Source organism: Sciurus vulgaris, assembly GCF_902686455.1.
Source record: "Sciurus vulgaris genome assembly, chromosome: 4".
Classification (NCBI taxonomy): domain Eukaryota; kingdom Metazoa; phylum Chordata; class Mammalia; order Rodentia; family Sciuridae; genus Sciurus; species Sciurus vulgaris.
Genome location: NC_136464.1, coordinates 32,821,226 through 32,845,432, shown reverse-complemented (window position 1 = coordinate 32,845,432; position 24,207 = coordinate 32,821,226). Strand labels below are relative to the sequence as shown.

At 38.9% G+C, this 24,207-nt stretch overlaps 1 long non-coding RNA gene across 2 annotated transcripts; it reads left to right on the top strand.

Annotated features, from left to right (window-relative positions):
• Nucleotides 1-180: 180 nt before the first annotated feature.
• LOC306658775 lies at nucleotides 181-23,910 on the top strand. 2 transcript variants are annotated; one of them, XR_013763144.1, is made up of 6 exons: nucleotides 181-512; nucleotides 551-1,893; nucleotides 1,950-2,215; nucleotides 4,442-4,539; nucleotides 12,485-12,545; nucleotides 23,318-23,910. It is a non-coding gene; the product is annotated as an uncharacterized lncRNA (long non-coding RNA). The 2 variants fall into 2 exon arrangements; XR_013763145.1 differs by having other exon boundaries at nucleotides 181-1,893.
• The last annotated feature ends 297 nt before the right edge of the window (nucleotides 23,911-24,207 follow it).

Here is a 24,207-nt window from a genome sequence, read left to right as displayed (position 1 = left end):
AAACAAGACTCACTCCTTACTGAGACCCGTTCCCAAGGTCCACCCCTGTGTGACGTGTCTTGAGTCAAAGGGCAGCGACTCCCAGAGGTCAGTCAGGAAGACAGCTCAGGAGATCTCGCTGGGGAACTCCCTCCGGCAGGAGTCCTGATCCGCGAGGACAGCGCGGTCACGGCAGGCAGGCTGGGCAGAGACGTCTCAGGCAGGATGCACCTGGGCAGCTCCACTGTCACTTCCACAGGAACGTCTCGGTCACGGTCAGAATGATGGATGTTCCAGCAAGCAACGAGCAAGTAAGTGAGTCCCCTTCAGGCTTGGCACAACACTGGTGTCATGGGTATAAAACGGGGACTGGAGCTAGGCTCATCCTGAGTCCTTTTAAATTCTTTTTACCAGACCCTGCCAGCCGGTCTTGGTCCAAGGGAAGTTAGTTATCTTACTCGAGGTCAGTTGTACGTGTCTCCAACTTGGGGGCAACACCACATCATTACCTCATTACAGCACAGAGCACTCAAGTTATTTTTTGTAAGTTACACAGCACAGAGTCAACAAGTTGTTTTTTTGCAAGTTACACAACACACAGAATCTCACACATTTAATTTTGCTCCTTACATTTAGTCATACAAAACTGCCACGTGTTCTTTTTTTTTCTTTAATATTTTTTTAGTTGTCAATGGACCTTTTACTTATTTATATGCAGTGCTGAGAATCAAACCTAGTACCTTACACGTGCTAGGCAAGTGTGCTATTACTAAGCAACAACTCCAGCTCCCATACCACACATGTTCTTATCTATTTAAAAAGTCTTGGGTTAAGATCTGGAGAATTTTCATAAGCAAATTCTTCTGTGTGGGCTGGATCAGTAAACACTCCAATAAAATCTATTTCCAGGAAGAATGGACCATCCACTTTATGGGCCAAGGTGGATCCTATGGTGCTTCCCACCTTTTGGCCATCCAATGGGCATCTCCTGGGCCTAATCAGGTACACGGGATGGAAAAGATAAGGGGGGAGAGAGCAGGAGAACAAAGGAAACTTTAGTCTATAAAAGGGGCAGGGAGCTCTTCCTTCTTGGGATACCAGACTACCAGCCCTGGCCCCTTCTCCCTCCCAGGGAGAAGTTTGTGTTACTACCTATAAATAAAACCAGCTTTATATGCTTGCCTTAGTGTGCTTCTCTAATGTCCAGACTTCAACATTTGAGAAGCAGAGTTCATCACTGGTAACAGGAGGTATCATAACTGGATTCTTAACCATACATTCTTACAGATTTTATGGTTAGAAGGAACTATCCCTCTCTCCCAGAGTTTCAGGATCTGGTCACAAAATTCTCCACCTTCAGGGTATAAAAGGAATGTTGGGTTCCTTTTATCAACATTATTTTTGGCCTGCATTTCTCCTGCAGTTAACAGGTAATTTGCTGAGGAATGTGATATGTCCTGGTCACTTAGGCCAGACAAGGGTACAGGTAAATTACTTCTTGGAAAAGAAAGCATGTGGGGGTCAGCACAGTGGGCCCATTTTATAGAATTATTCTCTCACCCTGGTGATTCCACATCTCTCCGTCCCCTAACACAAACCACACAAGTTTATTTAAATAGTAATTTTCACTCGGGGCACTTCACTGGGGAAATGCACGTTGTTTTGTTTAGTAAGCAATATTACGTGAGTGAGGATGTCCTGCTCTGAGACATTAAAGTAGCAAGGACTGTTTGCATACTTGAAGGGCTCTCCTGCAGGCTACACTCAGCCCACAAGACAGACAAGACCTGGAAGCAGCGTTGGGACAGGCAGAGTCTACCCTGCGCGGCAAGACAGCCACCCCAGCGCCTGGTGGACACACCACACCAGGCCTCGGGTGACCAAAGTACACGGCTCCGCAAGGCGTGCGAACAGGTGCCGGCTCCGCAAGGCGTGCGAACAGATGCCGGCTCCGCAAGGCGTGCGAACAGATGCCGCAGACTCGCGCCTCGATCCTAGGCACCACCCAGGAAAGCGGAGGAACAGTCCCATGCGGCACCCGTCATTCCCGAAAGCAGGCGCTGGGGGCGCGCTCCCGGTCAAGGCCCGCACTGCGCGTGCTCCTGGGTCGCGGGGCGCGGGCGCGAGAGGGCGGGCGGAGGAGGCCTGGGGGCGGTTGGTGGTCTCTCGGCTGCCGGGAGGGTCGTGAGCTCCGTTTTCGCTGCCCAGGCGCTACAGAAGCGCTCTGTCCCTCCAGGTGAATGTCGTGCTGCCCGTTAGGCTCCCAGGACGCTTTCCTGCCAGACACTCCCGTGCTTGGGTTGCAGCCCTGCTCTGTGGGAAAACCGCGGGGGTGGCATAAGGCGGGCAAAGTTTGGGGTGGCCCGAGGTCGTGGAGCCGCTCGGGACGCTGGGACTTGTAGTCTCCAAGGGCCTGTCCCGTCGGCCTGCCCTCCCGTTTGGGGAAGTGGTGGGGTTGAAAAACTTCACTGTGGAGCTGGGAGACCAGCGCTTGACTGGCATCAAGGCGGGTTGTCCTGTTCGCGTGCCTGCGGGACCCTTTGCTGGACCCCTTTCTAGATTTGGGGCGATGAAAACAAGTCCTGACCCAGCCTTCGTCCTCACTTCAGAATAAGCAGAAAGATGAAGTTGCAAGGCAGGATGCAGCGAACAGAAATTAACCCTGCAAACCAAGTGCCTTTGGAGGTCAAGGATCAGAGCCGGAAAACAAAACAAAACAAAACAAAACAAAACGAAAAACACCTTTCTGGAAGATGTAGACTTTGTCAGGCTTTGAAACTGGAATGCTCCCGGATAGCAGATGTTGCAAAAAGCAAAGGCTGGAGGTGGCAGGGAACGTAGAGTTGAATCTTATTTGGAGGTGTATGTTGGAGACCTCATTGGTGGGCTTGAAGGCCATGTGGCCTCACTTTAAGAAAGGGCCTCTGGCCTTTCTCTACAGTTAAGACTAAATGCAGACACAGAGATACCCCTTGAGGTTCAAATAAAAGCATCACAGACTTCCTCCAATCGAATTTCTGGACCTCTTGCTGGGGTTGCGCTATGAATTAATATACTTTAATCTTGTAATTAACTTGTGAGTAGCATGATTATTTAGAATTGTGTGTATTTTAGATACAAACTTTCAAAATACACCACGGTTTTTCTAACCTATTTCCCCATTTATTTAATTTGTATGTATCAAAAGTCCCCACACAAAGGAGGTGAACCCAAATGGTTATGGAACTACAGGAACAGGTTATGATTTGGGACATAGTCTTGAGAGCAATGGGTAATTTAAATTTGATGCCTTTCAAAGACATATATGAATTCACAGAAAATCCTCCTTCAGGCCCCTTTTCCTATTTCCATTTTGGAAAGTTAAGTTCACACTAAACTAAAAGATGTTACTTTTCCAACTTGCCAGGTAATGAAATTCCTGAAATCATGATTCTTTTCACAGAATGCTGTGACGTATTGCTGTATCACACTTAACTAAGTTTGGAATATTTTTGTTAAACTCTTTATTTTTTTTAAATGACAAACTAATATAATTTATGTGGCTATGGGCTCCCTCAAAATGCCTAATCCTTATTTTTTCATACTTTTTAAATTTGTATATGTTCAAATTAGATATACATGACAGTAGAAAGCACTTATGCATTTTGATAAATCATACATAAATAGGGTATAATTTCTCATTTTTCTGATTGTACATATTGTAGGATTACATTGGTTATGCAGTCGTACATGTACATGAGAATAATGTCCATTTCACTCCTATCCCCTTCAATCCCCTTTTGATTTTGCATTTCTCTAATTGCTAGAGATGTTGAACATTTTTTCATATATTTGTTGATCAATTGTATATTTTCTGTGAAGTAACTGTTCAGTTCCTTAGCCCATTTATTGATTGGGTTATTTGTTGTTTTGGTGTTAAGTTTTTTGAGTTCTATATATATATATTCTGGAGATTAATGCTTTATCTGAGGTGCATGTGGTAAAGATTTTTCTCTCAATCTGTAGGGTCTCTCTTCAAATTATTGATTGTGTAAACTCTATTTTTCCATACCTTCATGCCAATAAAGTGTAGCTGATTCCATGTTTAATATATTTCTTATTTTATAAATGTATCCATTGTCTTAATTTTATAACTTTGAGTGAGATTTTAATATTTTTTCATAGTAATCCAATTCAGATATAAGAAGTCTGAAAGAGCATGATTTACACTGGTAAAGAGAATTCAAAAAGAATTAACCCAGAAAAAGACAAAATTGAAGTTTGGACTGAATTTAGTCATGTTATGAAAGGAAAGGACACCGGCAGATTTAGAAAGATTTTTCCAACAAGAGCTGGGAGGGAAAAAAAAGAAAAAGAAACTTCTGGTTAGCTTAAAATTAAACAGAAACAGTAGGTAGTAGAAAATGTGTTTTGTGATTATTCTATACACTAGATTTTTTTTTCTGTAATTTTATTCTGGTAGCACTCCTGAACGCGAATGGTGTGTGGCAGAAGCAATCAAGATGATTGAAAATTGTGCTGAAAAGAAGTCTGCTGAGTCCTAGAAGACATTTCCATGTGGTAGGTAGTCCATCAGCATTCTGTTCCAACTGAAGATCCAGTTAGGATCTTGCATAGTCTTGTACTCCCAGAATTGATTTAAAACCCATGTGGCTTGGACTGTAAATGGGTCTTGGAAATTACAGACTTTATCTGTAGCCTTTATGTTGAATAATCCTCTGCTGCATGGAGTGCTTGTGGAGCCAAAAATGAACATGGAAAGAAAAATAAAGATGTGGCAGGGTTGTTTTGGCCTCCATTTACCAAATCTCTATTCATTAAATATAATATTCTCTTTAATTTGTAAATATGAAAGACTTTCAAATTAGGCAATTGCTGCTTATTTTGGTGCGTTACCCTCGACAAGCTGATCTTCAGAATTTTTTTTTTCTGATTACATTGATGTTTTACTGGGTTTTTGTAAGGAAATCCCACGAAACCACGCCGGACACGGGAAATCACATAAGGGGATTTATTAAGCAAACAGAGTGTCTCCCTGCAGGGTAAGAGAGGAAAATAGAAAGGAAAAGAAAGGGCACGTGCTAGAGAGAGTGGAGAGCCAAGAGGATAGAGAAAAGTGAGTAGGACAGACAGAAGAATGGAAAAGATGGCAGGAAAGCTACAGTAAAACAGTTGAATTCCGCCAGGCTAACAGGGGACCAATATCAGAGAAGGATACTTGCAAGCTGACTGATGAACCAGTAGCTAGCTAGGATGTTCACAGATTGACAAGTGGTTGGGAGGCCGGCAAAATGGCTGTACCTGATGAGCGGGGGAGCAGCTTTATACATTACATTCCCCCGTTTCTTTTTTTATAAGAAAATCTTTTGCTCTCCAGTTCTTTTTGAAGCCTTCTCTCTCCTTCCTGGCTAAGTGACTCGGGTTGGTTTTGCAGGTGAGATGTAAAAAGTCCATTCTCCTTCCAGACTTCCAACGGCAGATGGTTTTCATGGACTTCATTTCCTTGATTTGACTGATCCCCTATTTCTACACTAACTGCCTGTCCCCAATTCTGACTTCATTTACCCCTCTAATTCTAGGAACTGCTTCACTGCTGTAGGGAAAGGGGGTGATGACTGATCTGGCTTCTTCAAGCTGGAAGGGGGCAACGTGCAAGCAGTTTGGAGTTCCCTTTTTAGAAATCGGGTCAATTGAGGGGTTCATGGTAGAAGTCCGGTTGGGAAGAGCAGGTTGTCAAGGCATCTGGGGGTGGGTGCTTCTATGAGAGAAGAACAAAAAGACATGAGTACTGAAATGAGATTGATACAATATAAATGTTGCAGAATCTGGACATGCCAATGCATATCATAAAGATGACAGAAGTCAATAATTCCTCACCAGGGGGTGGAAGAACTGAGAAGTTGTTCGCATAACAAGGCCTAGCAAAGGCTGGAGAGGACAAGACCTTTATTTAGGAACTTCAACATTGTCTAGGTTATCAGGAATGTAAACACAACATTTAGTAGAGATCTCTATACTTCTGTTACTAGCAAACATAGATTAAGCCTATCTGTGTCTGTAGGCCTTAAACTGACTAAAAACTTCTGACTCTGGCAGTTTCTCTTGATAGTTATCAGGCACATTTGCCTAAGAATCTCTCTTTTGTAGCTTGTATTCTTTATTCTAGTGGGCTAACACAAGTGTACATCTTAAGTTACATTTAAGTATTATTTCTTTTAATTGCCCAAGAATGGCTATATTTTGGTTTTAAATGTTTTGCTACGTATTTAAGATCAAGTTGGTCAAAGTGACCTGTTCCTATCTATTAAAGAGTCAGCTGAGTTTCCACAGGGGTCACTTGTAGAGAACTTAAGAGCAGCTTCTTAGCTCCACCAGTGCCATTGGTTAGGCAGGGTCTCCTCCATGAGGTGGCTTTCCTTGAAAGCACCAGGGATATCTCCCTTTTTCCATGACCCTCCTCTGCAGCAGGTGCACTGAGTGATTTTTTCATCCTCTAGTGGTCTCATCAATCTCCTTGGTCAGGAGGTTGTGTGACCCAGAGTTGCAAAGCTCCTTGGAGAAGTCCTCTTGTTCCCTGGGTTCAGGCTGACTTTGAGGGCAAGACCCAAATATGGACTTTTCTTGACCTCTGTATTTAATCTCAATCTCTAAATTTGATCTTAACCATCAAGCAAGTTAGTATCACCAGTCATAAAGTAAGAGTACTGGGCTTTAGCTTCAATGTCTATAACTTTACAGTTATTTACCCTCTTTTATCTAATTGGGGTTTACATTATCTGTCCTATAGGTGATGCTTACTATTCCAAGTTAATTTATGATGTTCGCTCTTAAAGAAATTCTTCTGCAAAATATTGATCAGGCAACAATTAGAGTTTACAAGGAAAATACAAAATGGAATCACCAATAGTAAAACATTCAGTTTGTGCAATAGCTATCTTGAATTTTGGCTGAGTTCCCATTTGAGATCACAGTAATCTTTACAATAAACATCAAACTTTTGAACACGACTTTAAATGAGTTAAAGTCAGGCTTACTTTGGAGCCATTGTAATGTGTAGCAGGGTTGTGAGGCAGAGCCTTATCTCAGGTAACGTGGGGCTTTTCAGTGAGGGGCAAAGGAGTATTAGAAAATAAAGGGTTATAAACACAGATTTTGAAGATTAAGCTGAGATCAGATGGAGCTCTGTTCTCTGATGGAAACACGGATCTAAAGAGTTATGTCAGCAATCTTTATATATGTGCAATGTTAGGTTCCAAAGTTACTGTAAGTGGGAGGAACCAGAGAAGGGAGCTGATGAAACACTGGTTATCTAGCAAAAGAATTCCTTCCTGCCCAAGAGCTGTGTGCCTGAGATCAATGTACTGCCACAGCAGTTAGGCATCCTGTGCTCCTGCGTAGGAGCACTCCCAGGCACCAGGCGTACCACAGCCATGAGGTCATCAGAGACCCCAATTTCAGTCACTGTTGTCCATTTTTGCTACTGCGCATTACACTCTTTCTTAAATGTCATTTTACATATACCCTATTGATGAAAGGTCCTATAATTGAACATTAAATGATAAGTTTACCATTACAGACAAGTTTAATTTGGAGAATAGCAGCTTGATAAATTTTCTGCTTTAAAGGCTTGTATACCTGGAAAATATGAACACATTTAATATATAAAGAATAATGTTTTTAAGTATGTTACTTCATGGAATAACTTTGTAAATTAATTAGATGTCTCTAACAAACACATCTGAGTAATCCCATACATGTTGACTTTAATTCACTCATCTTATTGTAGAAAAACCAAGATATCAGACAAGTGTACCAACAGTATTTGCCGTCTCTTTCCTGTTGAAGAAAAGTCCTAGAAAAATTGATGTTAGACATTTTATAAACATCAACATTTTATTAATTTGACCACTTAGAGACTTGTGAGTTAATTTTAAGGACATTTTACTTCTATTAGTTTACCCAATTTAAATTGAACCTCTTTAAATCACATGAATTAAAAATATTTGGATCCATTTTTAAAATTTTAATTTTATGCGTGCTTATATTTAACACAAAAGCAAAGGCCTTGTAATATTTATCTCCATTGCAATGTAACAGATGTTCAAAACTAACTCTAGAGTTGGATAAAAAGAACTGATCAAAAATCATTAACCTAGGTATGTAGGATCAAAATTGTGAGCTCAAAAATATAGCATTTAAGAAAAACAAAAGTCCTAGAAGAAAAACGATAATGGTTATTAATTAAAGTATGAGAAAATGAGAAGGAAAGAAAAGGTGAAAGGAAGAAAAGTATTCTGAGTTGTAGCCCAGGAGAAATTTAAAATGGACACTTTTTTTTCCCTTGGGTTTGAGACTGGTCTCCCACTGCCTTCCTCCATTTACATTTCAATGTAAGCCTTGACTGAGATCTGAATCTGAAAGGGGTTAAAATGTTCTAGCAGAAACTTGATGATTAGGTCCTTTTAACTCTTTTACTGGTTAGTAATTAATTTAGGTTTGGACGCAGAAAATTGTTGAACAATTATCTCCCACTACTTGGCGAATGGGGCTGCTTATATTACATGGGGAAGCAGGGGAAGATGGAGGCGCTTGAGCCTGCAGGAAGAGCCAAGAAGCAAGAAAGAAGAGACTTGAAGATAAGGAATCCCCTTCCATCTGCCCACTCGCTCACGGAAGCTGTGTGCCATTACACAAACGGATTTTGATGGCTTTAAGTACCGGGGTCGGGCGAAGGGTTCCCAGGGTGGAATCTGCCAGATTGGAGGACCCAGATTCCATGGTGGGGACTGATACAGCCAAGTCTGTGCCCCAGCGTCCCAAGGCCACAGAGTAGTGGACTGGAGACGAGATGGCGGCACATAGATGGTGTCGTCACACAAATATCCATGTGAGCTAGGCAAAAGCTGAGAAGAGTTGAGGACCTGATATCAGGGTTTTCGAGTGCGACTGCGAGTACAAGATGAGCCTCAACCCTGAGAGAGATCTCCACCTTAAAATCAGGAATCCACCCGGCAGATAAGACCGACTATAGGGGCCTGCCTAACTATAAATCGGCCTAGGGGAACCGGCCTACTCACCAACCTGAAGTCTGATGATAAATGCAGAGCAGAGCGACCGGGCAGAATGGAAGGTGGAGCTGTGTCCGGGGGCACTGGGGCGTCAGATGGTGTTCCACTCGCGACAGCGGAAGGACCCATCCCAAGTCATGGCACCAGATGTAAGGAAATCCCACGAAACCATGCCGGACATGGGAAAACATAAGGGGATTTATTAAGTGAACAGAGTGTCTCCCTGCAGGGTAAGAGAGAAAATGAGAGGAAAAATAGAAAGGAAAAGAAAGGGCACGCGCTAGAGAGAGTGGAGAGCCAAGAGGATAGAGAAAAGTGAGTAGGACAGACAGAAGAATGGATGGAAAGCTACAGTAAAAGATGGCAGGAAAGCTACAGTAAAACAGTTGAATTCCGCCGGGCTAACAGGGGACCAATATCAGAGAAGGATACTTGCAAGCTGACTGATGAACCAATATTATGTTCACAGATTGACAAGTGGTTGGGAGGCGGGCAAAATGGCTATACCTGATGGGCAGGGGAGCAGCTTTATACATACAGTTTTGTCCTAAAATTACAGAAGTTGGCTTCCATCCCAAAGACTGTGTAAGAGTGTGGGATGTTAATCTTCACAGTTATAGGAAAGTCATGTTTTTGGTTTCATCTTTGACTTAATTATATTAATTTCAAACATAAAGTAAAAACCAGCAGTAAAATTTGTTGTGCTAACATCCCTGTTGTTTGTAAAACTTTTTCTGTTCAATCATATCTAATTTCCAAGGAGTTATCATTACTAGATAGACGCTTCCAAAATTACAAGTTGAACTTTTGGGGGCCATGTTTTCCTATGCCACTCCTATCTAGGAACAGTTCTCCTGTGCAGCTTTTTTAAAGCTTTGCAAAAGTCCATGTGATACATTCCCATTTGGATGTTAAATTTGTAAAAAACACAAAATAGACGTTGGGAAGTTTCATTTCAGGAATCATCATGATATATACTACTTCTGTAACTAGCAGAACCCAAAGTTTTCTCATTGCCAAGTAAGAAGCTAATATTTCTACAAGTAAAATTGCCTTTCATTGGCTGTGGATCTGAAAAAGCTAAATGAACTTCTCACTTAAATTCTCATGCTTTGGCTATGGACTTATATGCCATATGACCCCAAAGTAGTTAATCTTCAATTTCTTTACTCTTTTGAAAGAGTTTTAACTGCAGGAATTGCAAATTAGCAATATCCTCATAGAGAATATTGGGTTTAACTTTTGGAGTCAGTTTTCTAACACAGAATGTTGAATTGTTGTAAAAGGGATATTTCAATAGAGCAAATGCATTTTTCATCTATACTGTAATTTTATCCAATATTTGTGTATAATTATCTTTTATGTGGAATAATAAATGAGCAAGTTAGGATAAAAAAATTAGGATATTTTCTTCTACAATAACACTTTATTTGATATTTTGATAAATTATTATACTTTTACTATCTTTAAAACATACTACTGATAATATTTTCCTCTAGTTTAGAAGAAAAAAATTACAAATATAAACATCAAAAAGCCAGGTATTTATCTGAAGTTCATTTTAGAAATTCTTTTTTAAATTTTTTTTTTAGTTGTAGATGGACACAATACCTGTATTTTATTTATTTGTATGTGGTGCTGAGGATGAAACCCAGTGCCTCACACATGCTAGGCAAGCGCTCGACCACTGAGCCACAACTGCAGCCCCAACCATTACAGGGGTTCTTGAAGAATGGAAAGGTAAATTCAAAACTCAGTTTTCATGCTATCCCATTCCAGTTGCATGCATGTAACTGTTATTCAGGAGGCTAAGACAGGAAGATCACAAGTTGAAGGGCAGTCCGAGCAACTAAGTAAGATCCTATCTTAAAATTAAAAAAAAAAAAAATTTAAAAGATGGAAAAAATTTTAAAAGACTGGTAAGAGCACTGGCATGGAATGCATGAGGCCCTTGGTTTGATCTCCATTGTCAACACACACACACATCAGTCTCTTAAGGGTCTTTTTTTTTTTTTTTAACCATTAAACAACAACAACAAACTTAGGCTTGATTCTATTGTGTTCCAAATGCTTCAGTTGTTTTTTGTTTTTTGTTTTTTTTGGCTTGTTTGTTTGTTTGGGGGTACCAGGGACAGAACTCAGGGGAACGCAACCACTGAGCCACATTCCAAGCCCTGTTTTGTATTATATTTAGAGACAGTTTCTCACTGAATTCCTTAGTGCCTCGCCGTTATGGTTTGGATATTAGATGTCCCCCAAAAACTCACATGTGAGAAAATGCAAGAAGGTTCAGAGGAGAAATGATTGGGTTGTAAGAGTCTTAACACAATCATTGAATTAATCCCCTGATAGGGACTAAGCTAGTGGTAACTGACGTGGTAGGGTGTGGCTGAAGGAGGTTGGAATTGGTCGTGGCTTTGGGTATATATTGTATCTCCTGAGTAGAGTTTCTCTCTGCTTCCTAATCTCCTGTAAGCTGCTGTCCTCTGCCACACTCTTCCACCATAATGTTCAGCCTCACCTTGATCCCCATGAAATGGAGCCTGCCTTCAATGGACTAAGACCTCTGAAACTGTGATCCCTAAATAAACTTTTCCACCTCTACAGTTGTCCTGGTTGGGTCATTTAGCCACAGCAGTAAAAAAAAAAAAAAAACTGACTAAAACACTGGCCATTGCTGAGGCTGGCTTTGAACTTGTGATCCTCCTGCCTCAGCCTTCTAAACCACTGGGATTATAGGCATGCACCACTGCACCCGGCTTGCTTCAGTGTTTTTACGTCTCACCTGAGTATCTCATTAATATCCATTACCATTCTCCATTTTCATATCCATTTTAAAATTCAGATCTCTAGTACTTCACATTAGTATGATTAAAATGGCTTCTTAGTTAATCTTCATGCCCCTGTGTAACATCTCTACATTTAATCAAATTGTGTTTTTTCTCCCACTGTGAAGTTCAACAGTTTTGTGGAGAAGGAAATCCCCATGTATTTTAACTGAAGTAATTCTTAGGTATTTTGAAATGTTTTTAAATCTATGTTGTAAAAGTGATCTTTTCCTATCATATTAGCATATAGGGAAGATATTGATGTCTACATATATTGTTCCTCTTAACAACTTTCTCTCTTATTATGTCTAAACTTTTATGATCATTCTCTTGCATTTTCATGTATAAAAACTTGTCATCTACAAATGATGGCAATTTTGTCTTCCATTTCTAATAGTTCTCTTACTTCTTTTGTGTGTCTTGTTATATTGACCAGAATTGCTTTAGACACTAAAGGTGAAAAAATACTAAATATAAAAAACTAAAGGGGATATTTCTTTGTTTCTATTAAATTAGAAAATGTAAATACCATATGTATATCTTAAATATCATAAGAGTCTTCTTTTAGCATCATGATATCATTCTTAAGAATATTTCTCATTTATTTAGAAAGTGGAAATGAAACATCATGAAAAAGATCTCAAAGAGAAGAGCTGATATTAAAAAAAGGGTAAAGTATTAATGGAGTTTATAAAGATTTTTAGTGTGAGTGCCTTACAGCATTTTATCAAGAGGTATGTTTTCCTGAAGACAGTTTACATTTGTATTCAATTGCTTTCATATTTTCTACCAAACTTTCTGATTCTTGAATAGCCAGTATACCATGTGGACATAATAGTATTGGATAGAATTAGCTTTACAGAGATCATTAAAAGCATTCCCTGCTTTCTTCCAGCCAAATAAGAATTCATTTTATAATTTCATCCACTAAAGGGCATGGACTTCACAATCTCCTTTGGTAACTAATTTTAATTATCCAGCAACACTGTCTTTCAGATGATTGTTTTCCAAACACAAACAGTGGAACTGAAATGCTTCCTCTTGTTTTTCATTTTTTCAAACCCTAAGGAAAAAATAAACAATTCATTGCACTGTAATAAACCCGTGTGTTTGTATTCAAGACTTTTATTAAACCAATCAAACTAAGGTTTCCTTTTGTTCTTTTCTTAAATTTTTAAACATTTATTTAATTATTTGACAGATTTTATATGTTTATTATATACAACATGTTTTATAATTTGTGTACATTGTGGAATGGCTAAGTTGAGCTAATTAGTATGTACTTGTCTTTTTTTGTGGTGAGAACATTTAAAATCTCTTGGCAATTTTCAAGAATAGAATACATTGTTATTAACTCTAGTCACCATGTTATACAACAGATCTCTTGTGCTTGTTCCTCCTGTCTTTGGCCATCATCTTCTGAACCTGTCCCACCACCCTACCGGACCAGCCCTTATCCCCATCACCATGAGCTCAACTTTTTCAGATTCCACATATGAGTGAGATAATACAGTGTTTGTCTTTTTGTGACTGGCTTATTTTACATAATGTCCTCAAGTTGTATCCAGGTTGTCACAAATGTCAGAATTTTCTTCTTTTTAAAACAGTAGGGGCTGGGGATATAGCTCAGTTGGTAGAGTGCTTGCCTCCCAAGCACCAGGCCCTGGGTTCAATCCCCAGCTGGGGGGGAGGGGGGGGCAGTAGTATTGCTGTACCACATTTTCTTTATTCATTCATCTATTGATGGAAACTGATTTCACATCTTGGATATTGTTGATGATGCTGCAGAGAACATGGGGGTGCAGTTATCTCTGCTTTGTGTATAAACACGCACACACACACCCTGTGGGATTGCTGGATCCCGTGGTAGTTTTTTTTTTTAATTCTTTTGAGGAATCTTCATGATCTTTTCCATAATGGCTGTACTAATTATCATTCCCACCAACCGTGTGTGAGTGTTACTCAGCACTTGTAACCTTTCATCTTTTTTGGTACTAGCCATTCTAACTGGGCTGAAATGGTAGTCATTGTGGTTTTGATTTGCATTTGTCTGATGATTAGTGATATTGAGCATTTTTTCATATACCTGGTCATTTCTGTTTTGAGAATTGTCTGTTCATATCCTTTGTTCATTTGTAAAATTCAGGTTTTATTATTATCAAGCCTGTCAAGTTCCTTATCTATTTAAAATTTTTAACGCCTTATATGGCACGCAATTTGCAAACATTTTCTCCCATTCTACAGGTTGTCTCTTTACTCTGTTGTTTGTTACCTTTGTTGTGCAGAAGCTTTTTCACTTGATTTAATCCCATTTGTCAATTTTTGCTTTTGTTGCATGTGTTTTTGGGATCATATCTTAAAAATCCTTGCCCATGCCAGTGCACAGCGCTTTTGTTTTATGCTTTCTTCTAGTAGTTTCACATGTCTGGGTCTTATATTTAAACTTTTAATCCATGTTGAGTTGAATTTTTATATGGCATGATAATAAAGAGCTGATTTTTTTCTCCTGTGTTCGGGTATCCAGTTGTTTCAGCACTATTTATTGAAGAGATTGTCCTATATCCATTGTGTGTGGTACACTTGTCAAAAATCAATGAATTGTGGATATGTGGATTTATTTCTGAGCTGTCTGTTCTGTTCCATTGGTTGATGTGTTAGTTTTTATGACACCATATGCCACTTTGATTACTAGAGCTCTGTAGAGTATATTCTGAAATCAGTGTGATGACTCCACTTTTGTTCATTTTGCTTAAGTTTGCTTTTGCATTCTGGGTCTTTTGTAATTCCATACAGATTTTATGGGTTTAGAAAGTAGTTTATAAGGATTTTGATTTTACTAAATAGCTTTATTGTAGAATAATCCTGATAAATGTGATATGTTTAGTTTTATATACAAATCATATAATTCATGTTAATAGGTATGAATTATACTCTTCTTCAGTCTGTAAGTAACAGGAAGCATTATAGATGATTTACTTATATATTTAATTATTCTCCTACTTCGATATCCATTTATTCATGTGTTCTCTCATCCAGCCAGCAACTTATTGCCTGCTTTACTCAAAACATTTTTTTGGCTGGGCACACACTTCTATTTCCAGCAAGCTGGAAGGCTGAGGCAGCAGAAGCACAAGTTTGAGGCCAGCCTTAGCAACTCAGTGAGATCCTGTCTCAAATTAAAAAATAAAAAGGGCTTGGGATTTCACTCAGTGGTAGAGCATCCCTTGGTTCAATTCCCAGTACCAAAACAATTTTTTTTTTGTCTAGTCAGTTATTGGAACACATAGGTACAAATATTTACCTGTCTTATAGAATAACTTCAGTTAAGATTCATATTTTGTCTCTGCTATCAAAATGGAGATGGGTAATTACTAATAGGTATTCATAATCTTAGGGTTGGTGGGCAAAAATATTGAGACTTAAAGACAGACCTCTATCAGTCATTTTTCAGCATTGATATTTCATGATACCTTCAAGAGTTGCTATCTCTTGGTCAAGAGTAGAATTAGGTATTTTTAATTGTCTTGAGAAGACATTAAAGGTTGAATAAGAAGTAAGGGAAATGTGGCCATTTTGATAATATTAATTCTGCCTATCCAAGAACATGGGAGGTTTTTCCATCTTCTAAGGTCTTCTTCAATTTCTTTCTTCAATGTTGCGTAGTTTTCATTGTAGAGGTCTTTCACCTCTTTGTTTAGATTGAGTCCCAAGTTTTTTTTTTTTTTGAGGCTATTGCAAATGGAGTTGTTTTCCTCATTTCCCTTTCAGATGTTTCATCACTTATGTATAAAAATGCTTTAGATTTATGTGTGTTAATTTTATATTTTGCTATTTTGCTGAATTTATTTATGAGGTCTAGAAGTTTTCTGGATCCTCTAAATAGAGAATCATGTCATCAGTAAATAGTGACAGCTTGAATTCCTCTTTTCCTATTCGTATCCCTTTAATTTCTTTAGTCTGTCTAATTGCTCTGGGTAGTATTTCAAGGACCATGTTAAATAGAAGTGGTGAAAGAAGACATCCCTGTCTTGTTCCAGTTTTTATAGGGAAGGCTTTCAGTTTTTCTCCATTAAGAATGTTGGGGGGGGGGATCCAAGATGGCGGACTAGAGGGAGGCTGCGTTCCTTGTCGCTCCATAACTCGGGTTTCAAGCAGAGGATTTCTGTTTCTTGGTGAGGCAGTTTTTGCTGCTTATCAGTCCCCTGCTGTTTACCCCATTTGTCTGCTGTGATCACCTGCAGTCTGCCAGCATATAGGCGCCTTTTTTGAGTGCAGATTGCTCACTGTCAGGCGTCTATCATCCGCCATTTGCCTGCCTCTCCCCAGTCCATCGCCTGCCTTACACCTATCCATCACCCAACGCACGAGGTTCACCTCCCGATCATCCGACAACAGTCAGCAAACTGATCGCCAACCGCCAGTGGAGCACCAGATGCCTGCTGTTGCCTGGAAGTTCTCTGTCACAGTACCTGCAGGTTTGATTACACGTGGCTGCCGCCATTTTGAGACAACAGCCAGGCCCCATAGGACCCCTGGCCAGACTGACTGAGCCCCGCCTCTAAGATCCCTCAGCCCGACCGATCACTCCCTGCCTCTGGGGCCCTCACATCAACTGACTGCTCCCTGCTGCCAGGACCCCCAGACCAACTGACTGTGCCCTATCACCAGGATCCCAGACCGACTGATTGCACCCGGCCTCCAGGATCCCACAACCACACCAAACACACCGGACCTCCAGGACCCCTGCCTGACCAACCCCATCCCGCCTCCAGGACCTCCAGCTGACCACGTCCACACACTGAGCTGCTGCTCCCCATTTGCCAACACATTGCGAAGCAGAGTGGCCATCTTGGATAATCCTGGAAGCTGTAGCTCCGATCTTTAGGTGGGGCAAATCCCATCCTGAGACGCCTGCTGGAGACTTGAGCTCATTCTCAGGTACCTCCCATGCATCAGGCTACTGAACACTGGGAGGTTTCATTACTATATGACTGATATACTGTAGATTTTCTTTTTTCTCCTTATAGAAAAATTTAAGTTTTTATGGCTTTACTTTTCTTGCTCTCTTTTCCTTTTGTTTACCTGTTCCCTCACAGTCTCTATCTCCCTTTTTTGCATGCTAACATCCCATTTCTTTTGATTGCACTCTCACACTCTCTATTATCTAGAACTTCTATATAAACTTTTCTTATCCCATTAATAGCCACACTCTATATCCCTCTGCATCTACTTTGTCCTCCACTAGAAACTTCAGATCCTTATTGCAAATCTGTTTGTTTTATTGAAGATAATATTTTAACTCATTTTTTTTATTATGACAATTTTGTTATTGTCCTCATAGGGGCTATTTGGTGTAATATTGCATAGTGTGTGAATTGGGCACTGCTAATATTGATCTTCCCTTAAAGAAAGGGTTTTGGAAACCTATAGGGCCACTATAAGCCTATAGGGGGAAATCTGCAATACCCCAGATCTACACTGCTAGAGGGGAAGATACATGAACAACATGAAAAAACAAGGGAAGAAAATGATCCAAACAAATTTAGATTCTTTATTAATAGAATCCAATGACAGTATGTTAGAAGAAATGTCAGAAAAGGACTTCAGATTACACATGATTAAGATGATTTGCAAAGCAAAGGATGAGATAAGAGAGCAAATGCAGGCAATGAATGATAATATCAATAAGCTGAAAGAGCACCTGCAGGAAGCAAAAGATCATTTCAACAGAGATAGAGATTCTCAAAAAAAAAAAAAAAAAAAAAAAATGGAAATCCCTGAAATGAAGGAAACAATAAATGAAATAAAAAAACTCAATGGAAAGCATCACCAAAAGACTAGACCACTTGGAAGACAGAACCTCAGACAATGAAGACAAAATATTTAATCTTGAAAATAAAGTCGCCCAAACAGAGAAGATGGTAAGAAATCATGAACAGAATCTCCAAGAACTATGGGACATCATGAAAAGACCAAATTTAAGAATTATTGGGATTGAGGAAGGCACAGAGATACAAACCAAAGGAATGAACAACCTATTCAATGAAATAATATCAGAAAATTTTCCAAGCCTGAAGAATGAAATGGAAAATCAAATACAAGAGGCTTACAGAACACAAAATGCACAAAATCACAACAGGTCCACACCAAGGCACATTATAATGAAAATGCCTAACATTCAAAATAAAGATAGGATTTTGAAGGCCGCGAGAGAAAAGCATCAGATTATATATAGGGGGAGACCAATACGGATAGCAGCTGACTTCTCAACCCAGACTCTAAAAGCTAGAAGGGACTGGAACAACATATTTCAAGCTCTGAAAGAACATGGTTGTCAACCAAGAATCCTATACCCAGCAAAACTAATCTTCAGATTTCAAGATGAAATAAAATCCTTCCATGATAAACAAAAGTTAAAAGAATTTACAAATAGAAAGCCTGCACTACAGAATGTTCTCAACAAAATATTCCATGAGGAGGAAATGAAAAACAACAATGTAGGTCAGCAAAGGGAGGAACTACCTTAGAGAAAAACCACTCAAAGAAGAAACCAAGCCAACTTAAAAACCAATAAGCCAAATGACTGGGAATATGAATCATATCTCAATAATAACCCTGAACATTAATGGCCTAAACTCATCAATCAAAAGAAATAGACTGGAAGAATGGATTAAAAAGAAAGACCCAACAATATGCTGCCTGCAAGAGACTCATCTCATAGAAAAAGACATCCACAGACTAACGGTGAAAGGATGGGGAAAAACCTACCACGCGCATGGGCCCAGTAAAAAAGCGGGGGTTTCCATCCTTATATCAGATAAAGTGGACTTCAAGCCAAAGTTAATCAGAAGGGATAAAGAAGGACATTTCATACTGCTTAAGGGAACCATAAATCAGGAAGACATAACAATAGTAAATATTTATGCCCCAAACAACGGTGCATCCCTGTACATCAAACAAATCCTTCTGAATTTCAGGAATCACATAGACCACAACACAATAATTCTGGGTGACTTTAACACACTGCTGTCACCACTAGATAGATCTTCCAAACAAAAACCGAACAAAGAAATCATAGAACTCAGTAACGCAATCAATAACCTAGACTTAATAGACATATATACAATATTCCATCCATCAAGGAGCAGATTCACTTTCTTCTCAGCAGCACATGGAACCTTCTCGAAAATAGACCATATGTTATGCCACAAAACAGCCCTTAGGAAATGCAAAAAAATAGAGATACTGCCTTGTGTTGTATCAGATCATAATGGACTGAGAGTAGAAATCAATGACAAAATGAAAAACAGAAATTACTCCAACACCTGGAGACTAAATAATATGCTATTGAATGAAACATGGATAACAGAAAACATCAGGGAGGAGATTAAAAAATTCTTAGAAGTCAATGAGAATGACGATACAACATATCAAAATCTCTGGGACACTATGAAAGCGGTACTAAGAGGAAAATTCATTGCATGGAGCGCATTCCAGAAAAGAATGAAAAGTCAACAACTAAATGACCTAACATTACAGCTCAAAGCCCTAGAAAAAGAAGAACAGAATAACAGCAAAAGTAGTAGAAGACAGGAAATAATTAAAATCAGAGCTGAAATCAATGAAATTGAAACAAAAGAAACAGTTCAAAAAATTGACAAAACTAAAAGTTGGTTCTTTGAGAAAGTAAACAAAATAGCCACACTAACAAAGAGAAGGAGAGAGAAAACTCAAGTTACTAAAATTCGTGATGAAATAGGAATTATCACAACAGACACCACTGAGATACAGAACATAATGAGAAGCTACTTTGAAAATCTGTATTCCAACAAAATAGAAAATACCCAAGACATTGACAAATTTCTAGAGACATATGCTCCTCCCAAACTGAACCAGGAGGACATACACAATTTAAACAGATCAATATCAAGCAATGAAATAGAAGAAGCCATTAAAAATCTACCATCCAAAAAGAGCCCAGGACCAGATGGATTCTCAGCTGAGTTCTATAAGACCTTCAAAGAAGATCTCATTCCAATACTTCTCAAAGTATTCCAGGAAATAGAAAAGAGGGTACCCTATCAAACTCATTCTATGAAGCTAATATCACCCTCATACCCAAACCAGGAAAAGACACATCAAGGAAAGAAAATTTTGGACCAATATCCTTCATGAATATAAATGCAAAGATCCTTAACAAAATATTGGGAAACCGTATCCAAAAGCATATTAAGAAAATCGTGCACCACGATCAAGTGGGATTCATCCCTGGAATGCAAGGATGGTTTAACATCCATAAATCAATAAACATAATCCATCATGTCAATAGACTTAAGGATAAGAATCATATGGTTATTTCAATTGATGCAGAAAAAGCATTTGACAATATACAACACCCCTTCATGCTGAAAACACTAGAAAAAATAGGGATAGTAGGAACATACCTGAACATTGAAAAGTCTATTTATGCTCAGCCCATGGCCAATATCATTCTTAATGGAGAAAAACTGAAACCATTCCCTTTAAAAATGGGAACAAGACAGGGATGTCCTCTTTCACCACTTCTATTCAACATTGTCCTCGAAACTCTAGCCAGAGCAATTAGGCAGACTAAAGAAATTAAAGGGATACAAATAGGAAAAGAGGAACTTAAGCTGTCACTATTTGCTGATGACATGATTCTATATTTAGAGGATCCAAAAACCTCCTCCAGAAAACTTCTAGACCTCATCAATGAATTCAGCAAAATAGCAGACTATAAAATCAATACGCATAAATCTAAAGCATTTTTATACGCAAGCGATGAAACAGCTGAAAGGGAAATGAGGAAAACAACTCCATTTGCAATAGCCTCAAAAAAATAAAATAAAATACTTGCCATCAATCTAACCAAATAGGTAAAAGATCTCTACAATGAAAACTACAAAACATTGAAGAAAGAAATTGAGGAAGACCTTAGAAGATGGAAAGATCTCCCATGTTCTTGGATAGGCAGAATTAATATTGTCAAAATGGCCATACTACCAAAAGTGCTATACAGATTCAATGCAATTCCAATTAAAATCCCAATGACGTACCTTACAGAAATAGAGCAAGCAATCATGAAATTCATCTGGAAGAATAAGAAACCCAGAATAGCTAAAACAATCCTTAGCAGGAAGAATGAAGCAGGGGGTATCATGATACCAGAACTTCAACTATACTACAAAACAATAGTAACAAAAACAGCATGGTATTGGCACCAAAATAGATAGGTAGATCAATGGTACAGAATAGAGGGCACAGACACAAACCCAAATAAATACAATTTTCTAATACTAGACAAAGGTGCCAAAAATATGCAATGGAGAAAAGATAGCCTCTTCAACAAATGGTGCTGGGAAAACTGGAAATCCATATGTAACAGAATGAAATTAAACCCCTATCTCTCACCCTGCACAAAAATCAACTTACAATGGATCAAGGACCTTGAAATCAGACCAGAGACCTTGCATCTTATAGAAGAAAAAGTAGGTCCAAATCTTCACCTCTTTGGCTTAGGATCAGACTTCCTTAACAGGACTCCCATAGCACAAGAAATAAAAGCAAGAATCAATAACTGGGATAGATTCAAACTAAAAAGCTTTCTCTCAGCAAAGGAAACTATCAGCAATGTGAAGAAAGAGCCTACAGAGTGGGAGAATATCTTTGCCACTCGTGCTTCAGATAGAGCACTAATCTCCAGAATATATAAAGAACTCAAAAAACTCTACACCAAGAATACAAATAACCCAATCAACAAATGTGCTAAGGAAATGAACAGACACTTCACAGAAGAAGATCTACAAGCAATCAACAGATACATGAAAAAATGTTCACCATCTTCAGTAATAAGAGAAATGCACATCAAAACTACCCTAAGATTCCATCTCACCCCAATTAGAATGGTGATTATCAAGAACACAAGCAACAATAGGTGTTGGAGAGGATGCGGGGGAAAAGGTACACTCATACATTGCTGATGGGGCTGCAAATTAGTGCAGCCACTCTGGAAAGCAGTGTGGAGATTCCTTAGAACACTTGGAATGGACCCACCATTTGACCCAGCTATCCCACTCCTCGGCCTATACCCAAAGGACTTAAAATCAGCATACTACAGAGATACAACCACATCAATGTTCATAGCTGCTCAATCCACAATAGCCAGACTGTGGAACTAACCTAGATGTCCTTCAATTGATGAATGGATAAAGAAACTGTGGTATATATATACAATGGAATATTACTCAGCTATAAAGAATAATAAAATTATGGCATTTGCAAGCAAATGGAAGAAATTGGAGAATATCATGCTAAGTGAGATAAGCCAATCTCAAAAATCCAAAAGGTGAATGATCTCACTGATAATCGGATGATGACACTTAATGGGGGTGGGAGGGGGCAAGAATGGAGGAAAGAGAGACTGTATAGAGGGAAAAGAGGGGTGGGAGGGGTGGGGGGAAGGAAAAAAATAATGGAATGAATCAAACATCATTACTCTATGTAAATGTATGATTATGCAAATGGTATGCTGTTACTCCATGTACAATCAGATACAACATGTATCCCATTTGTTTACAATAAAAAAAAAAAAAAGAATGATGTTGGCCATGGGCTTAGCATAAATAGCCTTTACAATGTTCAGGTATGTTCCTACTATCCCTATTTTTCTAGTGTTTTCAGCATGAAGGGGTGTTGTATTTTGTCAAATGCTTTTTCTGCATCAATTGAAATAACCATATGATTCTTATCCTTAAGTCTATTGACATGAAGGATTACATTTATGATTTACAGATGTTGAATCAATCTTGCATTCCCAGGATGAACCCCACTTGATTGTGGTGCACTGTCTTCTTAATATGTTTTTGGATACGGTTTGCCAATATTTTGTTAAGGATCTTTGCATCTATATTCACCAAGGATATTGGTCTAAAATTTTCTTTCCTTGGTGTGTCTTTGTCTGGTTTGGGTATGAGGGTGATATTAGCTTCATAGAATGAGATTGGTAGGGTACCCTCCTTTTCTATTTCCTGGAATACTTTGAGAAGTATTGGAATGAGTTCGCCTTTGAAGGTCTTGAAGAACTCGGCTGAGAATCGATCTGGTCCTGGGCTTTTCTTGGTTGGTAGGATTTTGATGGCTTCTTCTATTTCATTGCTTGATATTGATCTGTTTAAATTGTGTATGTCCTCCTGGTTCAGTTTGGGAGGAGCATATGTCTCTAGAAATTTGTCAATGTCTTGGGTATTTTCTATTTTGTTGGAATACAGATTTTCAAAGTAGCTTTTCATCATGTTATGTATTTCAGTGGTGTCTGTCATAATATTTCCTTTTTCATCACAAATTTTAGTAATTTGAGTTTTCTCTCTCCTTCTATTTGTTGGTGTGGCTAAGGATTTGTCTATTTTGTTTACTTTTTCAAAGAACCAATTCTGGATGTGGGGAAAAAGGTACACTCATACATTGCTGGTAGAGTTGCAAATTGGTACAACCACTCTGGAAAGCAGTATGGAGATTCCTCAGAAAGCTTGGAATGGACCCATCATTTGACTCAGCTATCCCACTCCTTGGTTTATAGCCAAAGGACTTAAAATCAGCATACTACAATGATGGAGCCACATCAATGTTCATAGCGGCTCAATTCACAATATCTAGATTGTGGAACCAACATAGATGCCCTTCAATTGACGAATGGATAAAGAAACTGTGGTATATATACACAATGGAATATTATTCAGCCATAAAGAAGAATAAAATTATGGCATTTGCTGGTAAATAGATGAAGTTGGAAAACATCATGCTAAGTGAAATAGGCCAAGCCAAAAAACCAAAGGCTGAATGTTTTCTCTGATAAGTGGATAAAAATGTATATGAGATGGGGGTGATGGGGGGAAGAGAAGAATGAAGGAACTTTGGATGGTTTAGAGGAAAATGGGGTGGGAGGGGTGGGGGATGGAAAGAGAGTAAAATGAAACAGACAGTATTACCCTGTGTATATGTATGATTACATGAATGGCGTGAATCTACATTGTGTATAACCATAGAAATGAAAAGTTGTACCCCATTTGTGTACAATGAATCAAAATGCAGTCTATAAAAATAAAAAAAAGTAAGGGAACATCTTAGTTCATGTTGATTTTATTCAGTAAATTTAAAATATGATGTAGGAACCACTGAAGTCTTTCAGGAGGTTGATAGACTGGACTTCTGTCCTAATAATGTTTTTATCTTGCTTTTTGGCTTTTTGACATGAATCCATGTTTTTAATGAGATTGTAAAGCTGATGTATGTCTTCTTGCTCTTCTTCCATCTGC